Raw genomic sequence first — 13719 nt, 5'->3', positions numbered from 1 at the left:
ATCACCTTTTTTAAATTATTCATGAAGAAATCGAGGCCTGTCACTCGATACCTTCGCCTGTAGCCTTTAGACTCATTAACGACGCGGTAATTGTGCGACATTCTAACGCTGGAAAACGTAAGTTTTGCCGCAGTTGGCAAGGGCATCCCTCTCAGTAACGAGAGCCTTTCTAGTTCCGCGTGGTAAAGCCGGCTCTCTCCGTGGGCGGCGCTTTAAATATGAACACGGCCGTGACGTCACACAGCAGCTGACTGCGGGCCTAGTGGAAGAAGCTCCGTTCCAGAAATAGGGCGCCTGCGTCACTTAATGCGTCTGGGGAGGAGTGTCCACAAAACAAGAAGGCGATCGGCTGAAAAAGGGGTAGCAATGCAGGGGAGGGGGCGGCAGTGGGGGAGGGAAGCAGAGAGCGGTAAACACCAGCGGAGCAGCGAGCAGAGGCCGCGCTGTGGGAACGCCGGCGATAGGGGGCCATGTGCTTATCTCCGCGGGCAGCGGGACAGGTCATATCTGGCGCTTGGGCCCCGGCGGGGAGGGCTGGCTGAGTTGACGCGCACTGCTGATAGCGGTGCGCCACGCCGCTCCGTCACGCCTGTGTTAAACACACTTCGCCTCTCGCGTTGCTGGGCTCAAACAGATCTCCTTCATAGAAAGTTTTTTTATCGTAAATTTATCTGAAAGTCTTGATATAGGTGTTTGACCATTATAAAGTTAAGTGATGTAAATAAAACATAGGTGTATTAAAAAAGCGATGTTGTTGCACCATACGAGGGGGGACCCAAAAGAAACCGGATTGTTGTCATAAAAAATTTAATGATGAACCTTTTTACAAAATTACTTCAGTCACCTTCAGAATACTCTCCATTACATGCGATGCACTTGTCAAGTCTCTTTTCCCACTGTTGGAAGCATGTTTGGAACTCTTCAAGTTTGATATTGTCCAGTGCCCTTTGCGAAGCTGTTTTTACCGCCTCCACATCGTCATAACGCTCCCCTTTTAGCGTTTTTTCTTCATTCGTGGAAATAGGAAAAAGTCGCACGGGGCTAGGTCTGGCGAATACGGAGCGTGGGGAATGACAGACCACCTCTGAGATGCCAAATAGTGGGTCACTCGTAAGGCCGCGTGTGCTGGAGCGTTGTCGTGATGCAGAAACCAGGTACCTGATCGCCAAAGTTCCGGGCGTTTCCTCCTCACATCCTCTCGCAGACGCCTTAAAACATCCAAGTAAAAGTGCTGGTTAACACTCTGGCCAGGGGGTACGAATTCCCGATGCACAATTCCACGAACATCAAAAAAGACAATGATCATCGTCTTCACATTTGACCTCACTTGCCTTGCTTTTTTTTGGTCTGGGAGAGTTGGGAGTCCCACACTGGCGTGACGCTTGCTTGGTTTCTGGGTCATACCCATAACACCAGCTCTCATCCCCTGTAATGACTTTGTTCAAGAAGTTTGGACCACGTGCAATCTATGTTTTCAAGTCGTGACACACATTCATGTGGATGGTTTTTTGCTCCTGTGTGACAAGGCGCGGAACAAATTTAGCAGCAACACGTCTCATGTGCAAATCCTCACTCAAAATCCGCTGGCACGAGCTCCAACTGATTCCTGTCTCTGCTGAAATTTGGTCGATCCTCGTTGATCTTTTGGCGGATCTTTTCAATGTTCTTCTCATTTCGCGATCTTAAAGGGCGTCCAGAACGAGCTTGGTCATCAACACACATCTCACCTCGTTTAAAGCGCCCAAACCACTCGAAAACCTGTGTGCGGCTCATAGCGTCCTCCTGGAAAGCTTCCTGAAGCATTTGGTGTGTCTCCATTGCAGTTTTTTAAAGCACTAAACAACATTTCACACACACTCTTTGTTCTTTTAAAGTTGCCATACGGCTTCGCAGAGGTATCCCGCCAACAGTCAGAGAAACACAATACCACACTTGCACGTCCTGCTCTACACTGACGCCGTCCGCACAGCTGTTTCATGAAGGTCTCTACTAACACCATCTAGCGTGAGAACCCTGCACTACGTCTACGAGTGGCAGCGCCCTTGGAGTCCGGTTTCTTTTGGGTCCCCCCTCGTATCCGCACAATAATTATTTTTGATAGACGAATACCTACCATTTTAAATAAGTGACCAATATATCTCCAACAAGTACGTCAAAAATGTTCAACAAAACCATGAAATTAAACAAAATAGCAGCAGTAAATGAGTACGTTCGGGTTAGGTCATCGTATCAGGTTAGTCCTGCTATTTTGTTTAACTTCATGGTTTTCCGACGATTTTTAACGTACTTGTCGAATACATACTAAACACTTTATAAAAATAGTATGTACTTTTTCTATCAAAATAATTGTTGTGCAGATATGTTGCAACTATATTCCTCATATAAGATACTTTCATTTCTTGTGCACCATGTAACTTTATATTTGTTCTTGTATTTTTCTTAGGTCATATGAAGATGGGCAGAGCCCGACGCACGTAGTGAGGAATAAAATGATCGGGTCTTAAAACGTATAGTACGCTACCTGTTTTTCCACGATCATCCAGCTTTTTTAAAATTCTTTATCGTTTTTGAAATTTCTTTAAAAATTTGATATCTTTCGGAACGTGCCCAAAAAGCCGTCTCAAAACTGTAACAGTTATGCTACAAAATTGTTAAGGCTTTCGTGGCCACTTGTTGACAAACTGCCTATTGGCTCTTGTCTCGGGTTCATCGGCCGACGTTCATTTAATGATTTTACTCGCGTTTGACCAGCACGAGTGGCTGCCATTGTCAAAGCTTCATTCTCCACTGCCGGTGATGAAGCTTTGACAATGCCAGCCACTCGTGCTGGTCAAACGCGAGTAAAATCATTAAATGAACGTCGGCCGAAGAACCCGAGACAGGAGCCAATAGGCAGTTTGTCAGTTATATTACAGTTTGTTTTTTCAATTCAGACTGTATATTAGTTTTAGTCAAGCGTGGTACGAAGCTACATAGCCTTAACATAGGACAAGGATTCCGATATAAGACAAATTTTACACCCACAGTAAACTGAAAACACTAAAGAAGCCGAAAATGAAACACAGGATACACATAGGTAGTATGCTATAAAAATCCTGCTGGTAACAATAAGAAATGATAAATCACCGCTGGTATACATTTATGATATTCCGAATTCAAGCCATATTACTGACTGTGTATCTAAATTAGCTCTAAAATACTGTTTTCTATGTCCTGTAAGAAATGGCTCAAAATCTGCGAATAGAGAACTGAATATTTGTGCATATCTGTAAGTATCATCTAGACAGAACACGAGAAAAGTGTACAAGAAGCAGATTTGGGTATTACAGCCGTACATATAGATTTACCAGTGTTCAGAAACATATGTAGGAGGTACACAGTGAGCATAGAAAGTTATTACACTTAGATTCCGCTCGTCATCATGGATTTTGATGAGTCTTAGGTAGGTTGTAGAGGGACCTGTCCCGAGAACCTGGTCAGCGGCTTTTCGTGTTACGGTCCCTAGTTACCGAGGTTTTATGATTGTCTCCTATATCTACACTCCTGGAAACTGAAATAAGAACACCGTGAATTCATTGTCCCAGGAAGGGGAAACTTTATTGACACATTCCTGGGGTCAGATACATCACATGATCACACTGACAGAACCACAGGCACATAGACACAGGCAACAGAGCATGCACAATGTCGGCACTAGTACAGTGTATATCCACCTTTCGCAGCAATTCAGGCTGCTATTCTCCCATGGAGACGATCGTAACGATGCTGGATGTAGTCCTGTGCAACGGCTTGCCATGCCATTTCCACCTGGCGCCTCAGTTGGACCAGCGTTCGTGCTGGACATGCAGACCGCGTGAGACGACGCTTCATCCAGTCCCAAACGTGCTCAATGGGGGACAGATCCGGAGATCTTGCTGGCCAGGGTAGTTGACTTACACCTTCTAGAGCACGTTGGGTGGCACGGGATACATGCGGACGTGCATTGTCCTGTTGGAACAGCAAGTTCCCTTGACGGTCTAGGAATGTTAGAACGATGGGTTCGATGACGGTTTGGATGTACCGTGCACTATTCAGTGTCCCCTCGACGATCACCAGTGGTGTACGGCCAGTGTAGGAGATCGCTCCCCACACCATGATGCCGGGTGTTGGCCCTGTGTGCCTCGGTCGTATGCAGTCCTGATTGTGGCGCTCACCTGCACGGCGCCAAACACGCATACGACCATCATTGGCACCAAGGCAGAAGCGACTCTCATCGCTGAAGACGACACGTCTCCATTCGTCCCTCCATTCACGCCTGTCGCGACACCACTGGAGGCGGGCTGCACGATGTTGGGGCGTGAGCGGAAGACGGCCTAACGGTATGCGGGACCGTAGCCCAGCTTCATGGAGACGGTTGCGAATGGTCCTCGCCGATACCCCAGGAGCAACAGTGTCCCTAATTTGCTGGGAAGTGGCGGTTCGGTCCCCTACGGCACTGCGTAGGATCCTACGGTCTTGGCGTGCATCCGTGCGTCGCTGCGGTCCGGTCCCAGGTCGACGGGCACGTGCACCTTCCGCCGACCACTGGCGACAACATCGATGTACTGTGGAGACCTCACGCCCCACGTGTTGAGCAATTCGGCGGTACGTCCACCCGGCCTCCCGCATGCCCACTATACGCCCTCGCTCAAAGTCCGTCAACTGCACATACGGTTCACGTCCACGCTGTCGCGGCATGCTACCAGTGTTAAAGACTGCGATGGAGCTCCGTATGCCACGGCAAACTGGCTGACACTGACGGCGGCGGTGCACAAATGCTGCGCAGCTAGCGCCATTCGACGGCCAACACCGCGGTTCCTGGTGTGTCCGCTGTGCCGTGCGTGTGATCATTGCTTGTACAGCCCTCTCGCAGTGTCCGGAGCAAGTATGGTGGGTCTGACACACCGGTGTCAATGTGTTCTTTTTTCCATTTCCAGGAGTGTACATATCTACTTTGCAATTCACACTTAAGTGCCTGGCAAGAGTTCTTCGAACCACCTTCAGAGTTTTTCTCTACCGTTCCACTTTCCAAGACCGCGCGAGAAAAATGAACACTTAAATATTTGTGCGGTTTCTCTCATTTTATTATGATGATCATTTCTCCCTATGTAGGTTGTCACAACAATGTATTTTCACATTCAGAGGAGAAAGCTGGTGACTGAAACTTCATGAAAAGATCTCGCCGCAACGAAAAACGCCTTTGTTTTAATGATTGCTATCACAACTCGCTTATCACAGCCCTGACACTCTTTCCCTATTCCGCGATGACACAAAACGAATTGCCCTTCTTTGAACTTTTTCGATCTCCTCCGTCGATCCTATCGGTAAGGAACCCATACAGCACAGCAATACTCTAGCGGAGGACGAACAAGCGTAGTGCAGGCAGTCTCATTAGTAGACCTGTTGCATCTCCTACGTGTTCCGCCAACAAAACGTAGTTTTTGACTTCCCGTCCCCACAACGCTATCTATGTGATCGCTCCAACTTAAAATGTTCTTAATTTTAATTCCTAGATATTTAGTCCAGTTGACAGACTTTAGATTTGTGTGATATATCCTGTAATCGAAGTTTAACAGATTTATTTATGTATTCATGTGGATGACCTCGCACAATAGTCACTTTTCGCACCATTTAGATTTAGTGTCTACGTCATCTTGCAATTGGTATTGATCTTCTGATGACTTCTCTAGACGGTAAACGACAGCATCATCTGCAAACAATCTAAGAGTGCTGCTCAGACTATTTCCTAAATCGTTTATGTAGATCAGGAGCAGCAGAGAGCCTTTAATACTTGCACGGGGAACGCCGGATAGAACTACAGTTTCACACCATGCTTTTCCGTCAATTACTACGTTCTGTAACCATTGTGAGAGGCAATCGTAGATCCGGTGGCACAGTTGTGATCTTAATGACATTTCGACCAAGGGAGTGTAGTGCATAGGCAAAAGTGCACGGCTACCACTCTGGCGATACGGGTTCCAATGCCGCTTCTGTACTTTTTTTCTGTTTCATTGGACACAATAGCTGCCCAAGGATTCAAGAGCCTGATGAAGGTACTCATCCCAGTCCTGCCCTCGACTATGTAATTGATTCCGATCAGTGCGTCTGCCAGAGTCAATCGACGTATAGTAGATCCCTTGCGGAACAAGAAGCGAAAACCGTCCCTGTGCAGAAAAAATATTTGAACAAGATTAGACATTCCTTTACAACACAGTAAACTAGAACTGCAATAGGAAAGACAAGAACCAACCGGAAAATGTGATCGGACTGTTGAAGAAAGAGTTGAAGAGTTCAGTCTTAATTTAAAAATTTAATGGTGACCTGCATGAAATCTGAAAAGTTCACGAAAGTGCTGTACGGAGAGCTTTCAAAACCTGTCAGTCTCTGTACTTGACACCACAAAAATTTCTTTACGTAATTGATTTGTGGAGAGGGCAGACTGGCCAGATGCTTTACGATCAAACCATTGTATATGAAAGAAAAGCATGCATCTACACCGTAAAAATTATTCCACGCAGAAGTACTCCACTTTGCTAGACATGCCAGCGACTAATGGAATATAGTTTCGAGGGAAGACTCCATAAAATGCATTCTTTAATTATGCATCAATTAGGTGCACCTGCTTTCGCAGCAATGATCAAATGCACATGAAACCATAAAAATGTGTTCTCTAACTATGTATTACCTTTGTGCACCTGCTTTTACAGGAATGATCAGGTGCGATTCGAAGTTGATCGAAGAAACAAAACTCTTTTGAATCCAAACGAAGTGTATTTTCCAACATTACTTCTGAAAAATCCGCGTGCATGCAAGGCAGTAGCTTTCAAAATGTCTACGAATTTGTGTTCCGGTTGCGTCTACGACAAATACCGCTCGTAATTCTGTTCTAGCACGGCAAGCGTTGCAAGCGGTAGGGAATAGGACAATTCTGTAATCTATTCAAGAAGAACGCATGGTGTGTCGTGGGGCGATCACTCTGTTTTTAAAATAATTGAAAAGCTACGATCGCTTCAATATCGTTTACTAGCTGACCGGTTTCAGCATTCTGAAGGTGTCATTATCGGATCTGTGTAGGTATAACATAACAGGTTTGAGGGAGGGTTTACATGAGTTACCTATATACATTACGATTATTACAGAACCACATATCTGAAACGTGGATTAACATTTATAAAACCATATGGACATTATGACACATGAGGCAGACCATCTGATAAAAATCATTGTCACAATTAATAAAAATTAATAAAAAACTGCTCTCATGGTCGTTCTTTCCGTAAAATATAAAACTGTAGTCACCAGGTAACTACCACTGCTCGCCTAACACCGGTCGGCAAGATCACTGGCCTATTCCGCGCAGGCTTACCTGCTGTGATGCTAGCGGTTCACAACCGGCCACCAGATAGCGCTGTCCAAGCAGCGCATACACAGTCCCACGATATAACCACTCATTACTGCTAAAACACAACTTTACTATAACTGCTTGTCACATACCCATGCAAAGGCCACATTAGCGCATACATTTCCTGTGCATACTATAATCACTGTAAAGTACGTCAATTACAAAGTAAAAGCATCTGAGGAACAAACGTTAGCCATTAGCGTGTGCGCTGCTTGGACAGTGCTATCTGGTGGACGGTTGTGAACCGCTAGAATCACAGAGGGTAAGCCTGCGTGGAATAGGCCAGTGATCATGCCGACCGGTGTTAGGCGAGCAGTGGTAGTTTCATCGTTCTTTACGGAAAGATCGACCATGAGAGCAGTTTTTTTTTATTTTTTATTAGTTGTGACAATGATTTTTATCAGATGGTCTGCCTCATGTGCCATAATGTCCATATGGTTTTATAAATGTTAATCCACGTTTCAGGTATGTGGTTCTGTAATAATTGTAATGTATATAGTCAACTCATGTAAACCCTCCCTCAAACCTGTTATGTTATACCTTCACAGATCCGATGATGGCACCGTCAGAGTGCTGAAACCGATCATCTAGTTAACGATATTGAAGCGATCGTGGCTTTTCAATTATTTTATTCAAGAAGATTTCACATTTGAAATTGTTAGCTGCAATGATTGATTTAACAATGAAATTACAACGGCGCAAACGATTTTTTTGAATAATTTTGCGTGACATGTGCTATTTAATATCATTAAACGACATAGCTAAAAAAGGAAGACAAGAAAAGTATACAGCAGTACTGGAACCCGTACCGCCAGCGTGGCAGCCGAGAAAATTACCCGTTGCACTACTCTCACTTGGCCGAAACGTGACTAAGGTTACAGGTGTAGGAGGTATGCATAGAACTTCAGCATTAATTTTCTCCAGAACTAGTTGCCATCGCATGAAAAGCCATTAGCTAGTACTCAAGACAACTCCTTCTACAACACACCTAAGAGTCAAAAAATGGTTCAAATGGCTCTGAGCACTATGGGATTTAACAGCTGAGGTCATCAGTCCCCTAGAACTTAGAACTACTTAAACCTAACTAACCTAAGGACATCACACACATCCTTGCCCGAGGGAGGATTCGAACCTGCGACCGTAGCGGTCGCGCGATTCCGGACTGAAGTGCCTAGAACCGCTCTGCCACAGCGGCCGGCACCTAAGACACATCAAAATGGCTCCCTTGTTATTCTCAATAAAAATGAGCGTTTAAGGTTATAACGACTTTAAAGCAACTACGGGATTTCTTGCGTAGGTGGTCTTCAATGGTTCAAATGGCTCTGAGCACTATGGGACTCAACTGCTGAGGTCATTAGTCCCCTAGAACTTACAACTAGTTAAACCTAACTAACCTAAGGACATCACAAACATCCATGCCCCAGGCAGGATTCGAACCTGCGTCCGTAGCGGTCTCGCGGTTCCAGACTGCAGCGCCTTTAACCGCACGGCCACTTCGGCCGGCGTAGGTGGTCTCCCACAAGTCTTATATATGTATAAAACATTATGTTTCAAAACTAACTAAGAGCTACCGATGAAATAAATCCTGTATGAAAAACCAGCATCAGCGGGAAGTATCGTAAAATTATTTGAAAGAGCCTCTATGGCAATGTTATTACTGCCGAGTAAAAATTACAAACTTTCTAGACAAGTGGATTTAAAAATGTTATGTGCGTAATGATATCGTAAGAAAAATGCTCGTGTCAAGATTATGAAAACTGTACAGTTCGATGTACTGAAAATAATGGCTTGCTTTAGCTTCCAGAAGAGCTGTTATATTCTGCCTCGTTCGAAATGTCGAATTGCGTGCTTTACCGATAAAAGGCTGAGATGCGTTTTTAGATTTAATAAAAGTGTAAAATATTACCGTCCAAGTCGAGTGTGAAGTTTCGTCCTCTAGCGTGCCGAAGTTAAACCACGAGGAAGTGCAGATGGCGCTAGAGTAGCTTGCACGCATCCTGCACTGCTTACGGAAGCATGTTTACAAACGTCTAGATACAGCTGCGTGCTTGAGGGATAACTTTGAAGGAAGTTGTGAGTAACGGTGCGGCAGATGTCGAAGAAACTTGTGTTTAACTGTCACCTCGGAAAAACAAAGTCACGTAATTAATTGTGTTGTTACCTTGCGGGTAAATGACTGCAGGCCTGGTGCGCACTGGGCTACGGTACTGCAGCATGCCGCAAGATGAGCCAAAATACTGTTGATAAAGTGCAGTGACATGCGGTAATTCGATACTGCACTGTATTTTACGGACTATAAGACGCACCTTTTTTCCCCGAAAAATTGCCTCCCAAATTCAGGTGCGTCTTATACTCGAAATTAATATTAAAATGCCCAGTGTTTGATTTAAAATTCCCGCCAGTCTTAAAAATAGCCGTATATTCGACACCGTGGGACTCCTATCTCTACCTGCCAATATCGGATTCAACTGGCAGCAGTTGTACTCCGATGTAACGAACATGAGTTGCGGGGATTCGCTCGCTACAGTGTCTCCCTCCCCGCCATCACAAACCCAGAACACAGTCTAACGTGTGATGCGTTATTGCAGTCTACGGTGCCAATGAAACTTGTTATCGGTAACAGTACAATATTTTTGTTAGTAGCTAATTTCATAACAGAAAAGAAATAAAAGGTACTCGTATGATGCGGGCTATAAATTGAAAGTAATAGCATATACAGAAGAACATGGAAACAGAGCAGCCGAGTGGCATTCGGCTCTCCACCAACAGAAAAAAATACATTCGCTACTGGCGGGCTAGTAAGGAAGAACTGAAAAAATTAGGAAGATTAAATGTGCAAATAGAGGACGGAAAACAAAATGGCCAAAACTAGAAGGTGACTACTGAAATGGATTCAAGGACACCGTCAGAATGGCTCTGGAATTAATACAAAATGATTCAAATACACGCTCGTACGCTAGCGCTACAGTGAAACTTAACAGACTTTAAGGGTGGAGATAGCATGCGAGCGAAAAACAAAATATTCCAGGAAATGCCACGAGAGTATGAAGAGAAAATATTATCTTTCCATCGTTTTATTATTCAACATCGAAAGAAAACCAGTGTGAAACTAAGCCAAATGCTAATATGGACGAAACACCTCCGACATTTGTTGTATCGAGTAACAGAACTGCTGCCATGAAAAGTGGTAAAATTGTAACAATAAAAACAAGTGAACATAAAAAATGCGCTACATTATTGTTCTTCCATGTTGTGCTGACGGTACTGAACTTAATCTAAGGATCATTTTCAAGCGCAAAACAGTTCAAAACCTTCTGAAATACCACCAAGAGTTGTTCACGTACATGACTAGGGCTGGATGGACGAGGCTGGTGTGAAATTATGGATTAACAGGGTGTGGAAGAGAAGGAAAGATGCTTTATTGAAGAAGAGTTCTCTTCTTATGCTAGATCAGTCATCTGAAAACTTCTGTGAAAGAGAAATTGAGACAGGGAAATAAGGAGTTTTCCGTTATTCCGGGAAGACTTACTTCACAACTGCGTTCTCTTGACGTCTCTCCGAATAAACCGTTTAAAGTAATTATGAGAGAACAATGGAACAAATGGATGATGGATGAAACCCAACACGAATTCACGCCGAAGACAGCTTTAAAAAGACCTACAATCAAACAAGTGTGTCAGTGGATAAAACGGTCGTGGTGTAGAGTGAGAGATGACATTACCGTTAAATCTTTCGGTAAGTGCGACATCAAACGCTCTCGATGGCAGTGAAGATCATCTTACATACAAAGAGAAGAACGATGTCGACTAAGAGGAAGAAGAAGAAGAAGAATGTTCAGATGTCGATTTTCAGGGATTTTAAAGGACACTTCGAGTTTATAAACTAAGATGGTGAAAATGTAATTTAAAAAATTGCTTAAAAATAAAGTCGCGACTTATAGTCCGTAGCCCTTAAAGTCCGTAAAATACGGTATTTTACGGTATGCAACAATGCATACTGATTTGCTAGAAGCGTACGGCAACAAAGCACTACCATATGGCATAATGGTGAAGTTGCGCTTTCAGTGTGGTCCACACTAGTCTGAATGACGGAGAATGAAGTGGTAGTCCATTAGTGAAGAACCTGGAATCACAAGACAAGTGGAGGGCCTGATGATAGAAGACCGACGTATCAGTATCGAGGAAATGATGGAAAATGGATAAGTTTTCTACACCTTGCAACACAGTTTGAAGGTGGGAAAGGTTGCTGCCCAGTGGGTTCTGCGATCACTCTCACTCATTCGAAAAACCTGCCGAATAGGGGCAGCAGCGGAAAATTATGCCTCGTCCAGATGATTTATTTGGCAGTCTAATCACCGCAGGTGAGTGCTGGGTGTATCACTATGACCTTTAGACAAAGGGGCAAAGTAGGAAGTGCAACCGTATAGATTCACAGCCACCAAAAAAGGCGAAGACCCGAACATCAGCGGGAAAAGTAATGGAGAGTATTTTTTGTGACTGCAATGGGAAGAGTTAAGAGCTGACACTTCTAGGGGAAAAACCCTCTCAGGGTGACACTACCGAAATCTAATGACGAGGGTGCGTAAGGATGTGAAGATGAAACGTCGCGGGAAGATATTCAAGGGGATGGTTTTGCACTTCGGCAAAGCCCCAGCTCTTTTGTAAAGAGGATATTCAGACAATTTTTTTGTTTGTCTCTGGGTGGATACATAGCCTCTAAATGTTTAATAAAAGAAAACTTGGTCCATAATAGCCTCTTAGATTGTCTTCAGATGGTGCAGTTATTTACCCTGTTGTAAAAGTCCCAGGTGATCAAAAGCAATTGCAAAATGTTTTAGACAAGGGATCTGTACGGTGTGAAAAGTGGAAACTTACTCAAAGTAATGAAAAGTGTGAAGTTATCCGAATGAATACTAAAATAAATCCGCTAAATTTCGGTTACACGATAAATCACGCAAATCTAAAGGCTGTAAAGTCATCCTAGTACTTAGAGGTTACAATTACGAATAACGTACATTGGAACGGTTATGTAGATAATGTTGCGGGCGAAACAAACCAAAGACAGCGATTTATTGATAGAAACTGTGAAAATGCAACAGGTTTACTAAACAGACTGCTTACACAACCCCTGTCCGTCCTCTTGTGGAATATTGCAGTGCGGTGTGGGATCCGCATCAGGTGGGACTGAGGGAGGACATCGAAAAAGTTCAAAGAAGGGCAGCTCGTTTTGCATTCTCGCGAAGTAGGAGAGAGAGTGTCCTGGACATGATACGTGAATTGGGGCGGCAATCATTAAAACACTGGCATTTTTCGTTGCGACAGGATCTTCTCATGAAATTTCAACCACCAACTTTGTCCTCAGAGCGTGAAAATATTTTGTAGGCGCCCATCTACGCAGGGAGAAACGATTATCATGATAAAATAAGAGCTCGCACAGAAAGATTTAAGTAGTCGTTTTTACCGATGCCTACGGTCGCAGGTTCGAATCCTGCCTCGGGCATGCATGTGTGTGATGTCCTTAGGTTGGTTAGGTTTAAGTAGTTCTAAGTCTAGGGGACTGATGACCTCAGATGTTAAGTCCCATAGTTCTCAGAGCCATTTGAACTTTTTTTTTTTTTTTTACGGCATGCCGTTCGAGAGTGGAACGGTAGAGAATTAGTCAAAAGTTGGTTCAGTTAACACTCTACCATGCACTTAACTGTGGATTGCAGAGTAATCATGTGCCGGCCGGTGTGGCCGAGCGGTTCTAGGCGCTTCAGTCTGGAACCGCGCGACCGTTTCGGTCGCAGGTTCGAATCCTGCCTCGGGCGTGGATGTGTGTGCTGTCCTTAGGTTAGTTAGGTTTAAGTAGTTCTAAGTTCTAGAGGACTGATGACCTCAGATGTTAAGTCCCATAGTGCTCAGAGCCATTTTTTAGTAATCGTGTGGCTGCAGTGTAAATGATACTTATTTAAATCGTGCGATTTGCTTATTTCGATGACTTGTAATTTGCAAGTTCGTGTGTGATATTACGTATTACATGTCGAAATTATCATGGTATTTTTCACTAAACATAAAAAGTAGACGTTATATTCCACTCTTACATTGAGAGTGGATCCACATCAACAATTTTAAACGTCATATTGGTAACTTTGATAACTACGACATGTAGTACGTATTATCGCACATGTGCTTGAAAAAGGCAAGTCGTCAAAATTAGCTAATCGGACGTTCTAAATAAAGATCATTTACATTACAGTCACCTACGGACCATGTTTTCTTTTATTAAACCATCAAAAATGCCTGTTCTTTAGGCTACCA

This window comes from Schistocerca americana, chromosome 2 (assembly GCF_021461395.2).
Source record: "Schistocerca americana isolate TAMUIC-IGC-003095 chromosome 2, iqSchAmer2.1, whole genome shotgun sequence".
Taxonomy (NCBI): domain Eukaryota; kingdom Metazoa; phylum Arthropoda; class Insecta; order Orthoptera; family Acrididae; genus Schistocerca; species Schistocerca americana.
This window is presented reverse-complemented; position numbering follows the sequence as displayed.